This window comes from Eptesicus fuscus, chromosome 1 (genome assembly GCF_027574615.1).
Source record: "Eptesicus fuscus isolate TK198812 chromosome 1, DD_ASM_mEF_20220401, whole genome shotgun sequence".
Taxonomy (NCBI): Eukaryota; Metazoa; Chordata; class Mammalia; order Chiroptera; family Vespertilionidae; genus Eptesicus; species Eptesicus fuscus.
This window is the reverse complement of record NC_072473.1, coordinates 20,621,554-20,632,040: the sequence shown is the minus strand read 5'-3', so window position 1 is coordinate 20,632,040 and position 10,487 is coordinate 20,621,554. Positions and strand designations below refer to the sequence as shown.

General features: G+C 39.0%; 1 pseudogene; it reads left to right on the top strand.

Annotated features, from left to right (window-relative positions):
• The first annotated feature begins 488 nt into the window (after positions 1-488).
• Positions 489-633, top strand: LOC129150364 (small nucleolar RNA SNORA48; annotated as a pseudogene).
• The last annotated feature ends 9,854 nt before the right edge of the window (positions 634-10,487 follow it).

Here is a 10,487-nt window from a genome sequence, read left to right as displayed (position 1 = left end):
TCCATTCATTTATTTGTGCTGTTACTTCCCTTGCCTTTGAGGTCAAATTCATAAAATCCTCTTTAAGACCAAGGTTTGTAAGTATAGTACCTATATTTTATATTATGTATTTGATTGTTTCAGATCTTATATTTAGGTCTTTGATCCATTTGGAGTTAATTTTTTGTGTATAGTGACAAATAGAAGTCTACTTTCATTTTTTTGCATGCGGGTTTCACACTTTCCCAGCATCATTTATTGAAAAGGCTTCCTTTTTTTCCATTGTGTGCTTTTAGCTCCTTTGTAAAGAATTATGTTCCCCTATATGTGTGATTTTTTTTCTGGCCTCTGAATTCTGTCCCATTGGTCTATGTGTCTGTTTTTCTGCCAATAATGAAACAGACAAACTTAACCTTATCCAACTAAGGGTTTTAATAATAGACATGGGAAAGAAACTGAAATAATTTGGACATTTAAAGGTTTTTAATAAAAATTGAAAAGTGAAAGAGACCCCCTGGCAATGGGCAAGGAGACATCTGATTGGTGATGTTGCTCTTATATCAATCAGGGGCAAAGCAGATGTACAGTCCTTAGTTCATCCTAGCTTGATGCCTGTGTCGGTGGCCAGAGCTGTTTCATGCCTGAGGCACATAAAAAAAAAGTGAAAGAGAATACATATTTCAGAGAATATATACCCAAGGAAGTAACATGACAAGGTCCTGATACTCAGTAATTATCATGGAAAGGAGGGGAAAAGTACCAAATGCCGTATTTAAACACAAGACACTATTTTACTGCTTTCTTAAGTACACATTCTCACTAAAGTTAATGAGAATTGTAAATTATGCCAAACAATACTGTAATAGCAGTCTACTCCAATAGAAAGAAATTCACTTTAGTCAGATAAGATTTATTGCCTTTCAAAATTCGAGTGGGACTATTGCCAACATATAAAAACCCTCAAGCTACCATGATACCAGTATCAAGATAAAGCACAGAAAGAATCACCCAGAAAAAAAATCCCAAGTGCCTAAAGTATGTGCTCCTCAGTCTGATTGCTAGAAATGCAAAAAACGTGACTAATTCTATAATCTGTTCTGACAGATTGTATGTTGCAGGATAGTCACTATACATTTTTCTTTTATGTCTGCAAATGCAAATTAATAAATGAGATACAGAAAGTATACACTGACTCAAATCTCCATCCATGCTGATGGTATTGTCAACTTACCCCACCTGTAATCTCTCACACTCTGTCCCAGCCACATTTGTTTTTGTCAGTTCCCTGAACATGTCAAGATGTTTTCCCACCTGAGGCCTTTAGTTCAGCTGTCCCTTTTACTCGAAAGCTCCCTTTCCCCTGGTAAATCCCATGTATCCTTCAGGGTCTGACTTAAGTATAACTTTCTTTTCTTTTGTAAAATATATTTTTATTGATTTCAGAGAGGAAGGGAGAGGGAGAGAGAGAGATTGAAACATCAATGATGAGGGAGAATTATTGATTGGCTGCCTCCTGCACGCCCCCTACTGGGGATCGAGCCTGCAACCCTGGCATGTGCCCTTAACCGAAATCAAACCCGGGACCCTTCAGTCTGCAGGACGACACTCTATCCATTGAACCAAACTGGCTAGGGCTTAAGTATGACTTTCAAAGAAAGTGTTTCCTGACACTTTTGTTTTGAATGATAAAATCCACAGAAAATGCTTAACACAGTACGTGGAATACACTAGGTGCTCAATAAAATTCTGTTGCATGAATAGACTACCATTGTTCAATAATGCAAAAAAAAAAAAAAAGCAGGATACATTGAAAAATACATTTCTTTTTCTTTTTTTTGCTTAATCTCTTCACCTTGACAGACAACAGTATGGTGATTATCAGGGGGCAGGTAGATAGAGGGTTTGCAGGTGGGGTAAATGGTGATGGATGGAGACATGACTTGGATGGTGAACACACAATACAGTGTACAGATGATATGTTATGCATCCGAAACCTGTATAATTTTGTTAATCAGTGTCACCCCAGTAAATTCAATAAAAATGAAAAAATAAAGCAGTTCATAAAAAGAAGTAATTATTTCTTCTTCTTTCTTCTTTTGTAGCAAGGTTTAACCTCCTTAGACTGAGTTTTTTTTTTTTTTTTTGACAATTCAAACTGGCTTTATTGTGTTTTTACAAGATGATACATTTTCACATTTCAAACTAATGCTTTCGCCAACTGTTTGTGATACCTCTGTGGAAAACTTCTCAGATCTCTAACTCCCCACTCCTTAGTTGCTTTTTCCCGCTCTATTGACTTTTTTGAAGTTGTACTTTTTTCTTTATTGATTAAGGTATTACATATGTGTCCTTATCCCCCCTTATGCCCTCACCCCCCTAGTGTCTGTGTCCACTGCTTAGGCTTATATGCATGTATGCAAGTCCTTTGGTTGATCTCTCCTGCTTCCCCCCACCCTCCCCTACCTTCCCTCTGAGGTTTGACGGTCTGATCGATGCTTCTCTGTCTCTGGATCTGTTTTTGTTAATCATTTTATGTTGTTCATTATATTCCACAAATGAGTTTGATCATGTGATATTTATCTTTCTCTGACTGACTTATTGATGATAGCCATTCTGACAGGTGTGAGATGATGTTTTGATTTGCATCTCTCAGATGATTAGTGACTTTGAGCATGTTTTCATATGTCTCTTTGTCTTCCGTATGTCCACATTTGAAAAGTATCTATTTAGGTCTATTGCTCATTTTTTATTGGATTGTTTATCTTCCTTTTGTTAAGTTGTATGAGTTCCCTGTAAATGTTGGAGATTAAACCATTATTGGAGATAACATTGACAAATATGTTTTCCCATGCAGTGGGCTTTTTTATTGTTTTGTTGATGGTTTCTTTTGTTGTGCAGAAGCTTTTTATTTTGATGTAGTCCCATTTGTTTATTTTCTCTTTAGTTTCCATTGCCCTAGGAGCTGTTATCGGTGAAGATATAGCTTTGGCATATGTCTGAGATTTTGCTGCCTGTGGATTCCTCTAATATTTTTATGGTTTCTCATCTTATGTTTAAGTCCTTTATCCATTTTGAGTTTATTTGTGTGTATGGTGTAAGTTGGTGGTCTAGTTTCATTTTTTTGCATGAATCTGTCCAATTTTCCCAATACCATTTATTGAAGAGACTGTCTTGACTCCACTGTATGCTCTTGCCTCATTTGTCAAATATTAATTGAGCATAGTGGCTTGGGTCGATTTCTGGATTCTCTATCCTATTTCATTGTAGAGTGAGTTTTTACTTGGTGAATATTGACAAAGAAGGAAACATTTTCTGGGTTCACTTAATTGGTGTGTTAGTTGGTTGGATAATGGGAAATAGAATCAGGATTTCAGTGTTCTTTTTTTATTAGCTAGGAGAAAGCTATAGACCCTGATTTGAAAATTTGATGTTATGACCCATCTAACCTACAAAACTGACTCTGGATCTTAGCAGTATATTTATATTCATTAAATTAATGAGAAGAAGAAGCAATTTAGTTGCTTTGAAGGCTCTGTGGAAGTGGTCTAGTGGTTATATCACGGGTGACATTTAGAATTACATTTTTAATAGTGGAAAAGCAGTGAATGGGGTTGAAATATTTTTTGCTTATAGCAGGTGAAACTATATATATGAAATGTGTTCTCTGATACCTTGTGTAATAAAGACTAGTATTAATGAAATATGATATTTCCATGTACTAGCTAAAATAATGTTGCTGTTCGGCAAATAGAGCAGATTTTAAATTCACTTGGCTCTTCAGTTTTAAAATTACGCGATATGGAGGTGAATATTTAAATGAAAGAAATTTGCATTATTTCAAATTTTATGCTTAAAATAGGATTTTATCAATATTTTGATGCTTTAATATTTGAAATGAACACAATGACAATGTATATAAAATGAAACCTCACTGTGTGAGGAACAGAAAAAGTTCCTGGGGTGGAGGTTGCCCTGTGGTAGATGGTATTCATTGCCTCTTCTTACTGGCAACAGGCTTACATACCCCTGTATCATTGGCATCAAACTTGGCCATGTGACTGGAAGGGCTCATTGCTGCAACAAAATTGTATATCACAGCACTGTTGAAATTAGGAGTAGCCTTATAACTTGTTTTAGCAAATGAAATATGGGTAGAAGTGATGATTGTCAATTCTAAGCAAAAATGGGTAATCTCATGAGTCACATTATTTCTTTTCCATTTGTTACAAATCCAGCCATGTTCCTGATGGAATTTTCTCTATCAACCTGGGTCTTGGAGTGAAGATAGCATCAAATAGAGCCACAACCTACCCATGATAACATCAGCAAGAAAAACACCTTTGCTGTTATAGACCACCAAATTTTGGGGAGGTTAATTATTATACAGCATAACTAGCTTGAATTGACTTGTATAGATCATAATATAAAGAACATGCTGATTACAAAAATGAATGAGATAATTATGTACATCCTCAGGAGCCTCATTTTATAACAGGACAAAAAATATATAAAAATAATTATAAGCAATACTAGTGGCCTGGTGCATGGATTAGTGCACATTGAAAGGGAATCTGGTGCAGGTGAACCAGATTTGGGGCTCACAGGGACCCAGCAGCAAGCTAACCCATGGCCGATTCCTCAAGGAATCGGGCTCGCTATTCCCTCCTCTTTGGGTCCATGGTGAGGCTGAACCTGATTTGAGGCTGACAGGGCCCCAGCAGCAACCTAACCTACCAGTCGGAACATCTGCCCCCTGGTGGTCATTGCACCTATTAGCTACCGGTTGAACGGTCGAATGGTCTCTTAGGCTTATATATATATATATATATATATATATATATATATATATAGATGTTGAAAGCTCATAGGACATGTAAAAAGTATTCTGATTACACTGAAGAGAGACAAACCCTATTTAAGGGGGTTTGGGAATGCTTCATGTAGGAAATGACACTGAATTTGTATTTGGAAGTCTATGTAAGAATTCAAAGATTTTCTTGAACAAAAAAGAACATTCTAGAAACAAATACCATGTTCAAAAGTATAGAAGTATAAAAATAATTTAATTTGAAAGGAATAGCAAGAGGCATGATGTGTTTTGGAGATGTCTAATATCTGTGAGGGCATCTATCTATATATAAGCCTAAGTGACCGAATGGCCGGTCGCTATGATGCACACTGACCACCAGCGGACAGACTCTCAATGCACAGGATTGGGCTTCTTCCTGTCTGGATCAGGCCTGCGGGGATCAGGCTCCCTCCTGTCTGGATCGGGCCTGTGGGGATTGGGCAGAAACCAGCTATCCGACATTCCCCAAGGGGTCCCAGATTGCGAGAGGGCTCAGGCCAGGCCGGAGGCCTCTAGTCTATAATATGGGGGGAAAGTTGAGAGATGAATGCGGAAAGGTTGTTAGAACCTTTCTAACACAGTTCTAGATACAAGAGAAATAGGAAATTAAATTTTCTTTACCATACTTCTACTTTTGGCATATGTTAACAGAATTGTTATAAAAAGTTTAATATCTTATTTGTGTGTGTCCTTTCGTATAAGAAGAATACTGCTGAAAGGTTGCCTAAGGGTCTGGTCCCTAATGGCATCTTTTACTTCCATCCATCAGACTCCAGCTGGAGGGAGGTCACTGGACAGTTCCCCTTTAGCAGCCTATAAGTCAAATTCCACCATCCTGAAACTTGTGGGCTCCAGACCACTTTGGGCTAAGTCCCTTGAAATACTTTCTCACATTATATAATTTCTAAAGAAAACACACACACACACACACACACACACACACACACACACAGAGTCCTAACAGTTTCATGTTTAATAAACTGATAACCAGAAGCTTGTGGCTCAAGGTACCAGGCAGAACACAAATATTTCCCTCTCCTCACAGAAGCCTGTTGAAATGACAAAGTAAATGGTACAGAGGAGATCAATTGGTTACAGTTTTGAGAAGGAAACAAGCTATGGGACAGAGATTTGTATAGATTTTTGGAAGATGGAAGGGAGGTATAGTTACATTGCTAGATAAACCGAGGAAGAGGAAATTATGACCCAGAAAACACACAGGAAAAAACTACTGAGAAGGTGGCATTTTCCACCTGGCAAAACTCTGAAAGAGCACACCCAAAGCAGAAAGAGGAGGCATGAAGAGCAGGAGTGGGTTTCTAGGTAGTTAGATTATTTAAAGAACTGTCCAAGGAATAGCCTGCTCAGTTAACAGGAGAATGAAAACAAAATTCCACACAGGCAGTCAGGGATAGGAGACCTGGAGAATAACCACACCATATTACCCATTACTTACCATGTTCCAGGCACTGCTCCTGGTGCCAGGGATATAGCCATGAAAGCCACAGTCTACTCTCATAGAATGTATTCTCATGGGAGAGGCAAACAGGAAACAAATAATGCAATAAACATATAGGTATAATGATAAGGACCAAGAAGTAAAGTAAAGCAGGAAAGAAGGATAAAGAGTGGCAGAGGGGTTGTTTTAGATAGGGATATCAGACAGGGAGAGCCTTTCTTGAGGGCATGACATTGAGCAAAGCCAAGTGGAAGTTACAAGAATGAACACTGAGTCCTAGCCGGTTTGGCTTAGTGGATACAGTGTCAGCCGGTGGACCAAAGGGTCCCAGGTTTGATTCCAGTCAAGGGCAGGACCAAAAGGTCCCAGGTTCGATTCCAGTCAAGGGAACATATCTCGGTTGCAGGCTCCTCCCCAGCCCAGTCAGGCTTGAGCAGGAGGCAACCAATCGATGTGTTTCTCTCACATCAATATTTCTCTCTGTCTTTCCACTCTCCCTTAAAAATCAATGGAAAAATATCCTCAGGTGAGGATTAAAAATAATAATAATAAAATAAAAAATAATAAAGAATGAACAATGTGATTATCTGCAGGAGGATGTGCAACAATCCGGATGAGGGAGGTTTCAGGTTTGAGGAGTATCAAGGAGGCCATGTAGCTAGAGCACCGTGAGTGAGGGATAGGAGGTGGAGAGAGATCTTGTAAAATTTTAAAAGCAAGGGCCTCTACCACTAGATTTTTCTAAGTGTGATGGAAAGTTATACAAGCTCACTTATCTTTAAACATCACTCTTCATTTGGAGAACTAGCTGTAGGCAGAGAATGAATGGAAGCAGGGAGCAGTGAGGAGGTTGCTGCAGGATTTGAGGTCAGACAAGATGGTGGTTTGAGCCAGGGTATAGTGATGATCATGATGGGAAAGTGTTGGATCTGAGATACACTCTGAAGGTAGAGTTGATAAAATTGACTACTGGATTGCTTGCAGGATACGAATAAAGGATAACTCACATTGGAATGAGAGGTCAGAAGGCTTCACGAAACATGTTCTAGCAATGTAGTTAGAGTACCTGGATACTGTCATACCACAGGTCTCAAGAGGAGGCCTGTGTGAAGATTGTGGTTTTGCTAAAACTTCTTTGAATAGATTGATAAAATATTAAGACCCTGTGGATAATGTCAAAGTATTTAGAATTACCCAAAAGATACATGTAATGAAACAACTCCTACTTTTGCAAAAAAAAAAGTTGTGGATATCTAGTGAAATTTTATTGTTTTATCGATAAATATGGTGACTTTTTTTCAGTCTATAAAAGAGTGGCTAATAACATAGTTGAATAAAGACTGAGTCAGGACACATTACTATCCAATTCTGGGTGAATGTTCTTGCTGGCTTCCCCCGCTCAACAGAGGTGACTCCTCCTGGGTCTATTTATCTAAAGGCTTATTTATCTGAAGAACTGAACAACTTGGGGACATAATAGTAACATGGTTTTCAAAGATGAGCAAACTCAGCAGAAGAGTGCTGAGCTCCTTATTGTGTCACCTCAACCAATTCCCTTGTCACGTGGATGGACCTCATAGCAGCACATCAAGGATAAATGTCCTTTTCAGATTTCCCGTCTTGTCTCTTCTTGCCCATACCTTTGATTCCAAACAAGTGGGTAGACCCATGCAGGCTGTGGCTTTTTTCATAGTAACTGTGTTTTGTAACACCATGGATATTGGTGGAAACTTGGTGGCAATATTCCCCCCTTGGGGGATAGGAACTAATGGACAGATACTGCTGCCACCTCTTTAAAAAAAAAAAAAAAATATATATATATATTGATTTCAGAGAGGAAGGGAGAAGGAGATAGAAACATCCATGATGACAGAGAATCATGGATCGGCTGCCTCCTGCATGCCCCCTACTGGGGATCGAGCCCACAACCCAGGCATGTGCCCTTGACCCAAATCGAACCCGGGACCCTTCAGTCTGCAGGCCGATGCTCTATCCACTGATCCAAGCCAGCCAGGGCCTGCCACCTCTGTTGAGTGGGCAATTTTGGGAGGCATTCTGTATATTTCTCAGGAGGCCCTGGAGGCAGCACCTCTGCTGCTCACAGCAGAGACCTCAGCAATGTACCTTGATAATGGCCTTTCCTCCTTTCAGGTTCACTTTTCCTGCATTCTCACCACTGATTCCTGGGGTCATCTCCTCAGCATTTGCACACAATCTTTGCCTAGTTCCCTGCTTCAGAGAACTCAAGCTAAGGCAGCTGTTTCTTAAAAATCTAGCCACACCCAGCATGGCAAAAACATCAGTTTGGAAATAAAAAGTTTTTATTTTCTTGATTGTCAGCATCTAGCTGTGCTATAAAGAAATTCACCTACATCCATTCATATTTTTTTTCTTCATATATTTGTTATTGTGGGCTCAGAGAAAGCAATTAGGTTCATGGCACTAAGGTCAAGTGCATTTAACTCCAAAATTGAGTGACTTATTATCAACTGTAGGACCCTTATTTCAAATGCAATATATATATATACACACACACACTGAGTGGCCAGATTATTATGATCTCTGAACGCATAATAATCTGGCCACTCAGAGTGTGTGTGTGTGTGTGTGTGTGTGTGTGTGTGTGTGTGTGTGTTTATTAGAGGCCCGGTGCATAAATTCGTGCATTGGTGGGATCTGGCCAGCCTGGCCAGGGGGACATGGGCGGTTGGCTGGCCTGACTGCTGGTCGAACTCCTGGTTGAGGGGACAATTTGCATATTAGCCTTTTATTATATAGGATATACACTGAGTGGCCAGATTATTATGCGTTCAGAGATCATAATAATCTGGCCACTCAGTGTGTGTGTGTGTGTGTGTGTGTGTGTGTGTGTGTGTGTGTGTGTGTAATATATATATATATTTCAAATACACAAATTATTTAGTTGGGCAATATATCACTTCACAAAGTCTGATGCTTCCAACTTAAAGAAATTGCAATCTAACTGTAATAACCCACACTTGTTAATCATTTCATACATTCAACAACTTTGTGAAGTAAACACAGATAAAATATTTATTCTCACTTTTGAAATTATCAAACCAGCAGAAGGGACCTAGGGTCTTTCCACCAGGGCTGGCAAGATTGTTAAAACTCACACAATCATGTGAAAGGAGAAAAGGATGGGCAACCTAGTAAAGTGAAATCAACTTTTCACTCCCTGTTTTATTAACAGTTGTTTCTGGAGTGTCTTTAATATGCCAGGCAATGTACAAGGCACTCAACGTATAATGATTGTGGGAAATAAGTTGTAAGAAAATTTGGAGGGGAAAAGAAAGCAAGTTCCTGGGAGGGAGGTATTACAACAGTTCCAGTCTTCGATACAAGTGAAGTCTAACTGAAATCACTATCACCATTAAGGGGATGTACCAAGAGAGCAATGATTTTCAAAGTGACCAATCACATCAATTTTAGTACCTTGTCAACCAACGGGCTAATCATTTTTTAACCTGCCAGTCAATTGCATCTATTTATTAGACAATTTGATCCACATCTGGTATTGGGATGGATTCAAAATTGGCAGATGCAATAAAATAAATTGGTTTGGTGGATGTTTCTCCTTGAATGGAGTGGTTGTTATAGCGATTTGGAAAGTTGATTTTAGAAAATTTCTGAATTACTGTGAGTATGACAGCCATTATTCCAGCTCAGCAGCTATGTGACCCCTAAGGCCTTCTTTGTAGCCCATTCAAAGGAAGTAAATAATGATGACTAGATTGTCCTAGGGGTTTCATGAGTCAGCAGCTAAAGCCTATTAATTCTTCTACAAAAAGGATTTTAGACATTCTGGGTCTTAGAAAGGAAAAGGAGGAAGGCTATCTCTTGGATTTTATCAGCCACTATTCTTCTACAATAGTGTTTATCCAATATTTACCTTGCAAAAAACAAACAAACAAACAAACAAACAAAAAAAAAACACTACTGTCACCTGTTTACTGAAGGAGCTGAATTTGGAGGCATTCCAGCTCTTTTCAACCTGGATTGAAAATTCATATCAGGTTTCAAATTGTCAAGCCTTCCCAGGTCCAGAGCTGCTTGCTGTGCAAAGGTCAATTTTACAGTTTTATGCTGCTTTATCCCCACCTGTACTTCACTCCTACATCCTTCAGTGAAAACTGCATGGCTTTGAAGTTGAAGGGTGCATGCATGCAGGCAGAGCAG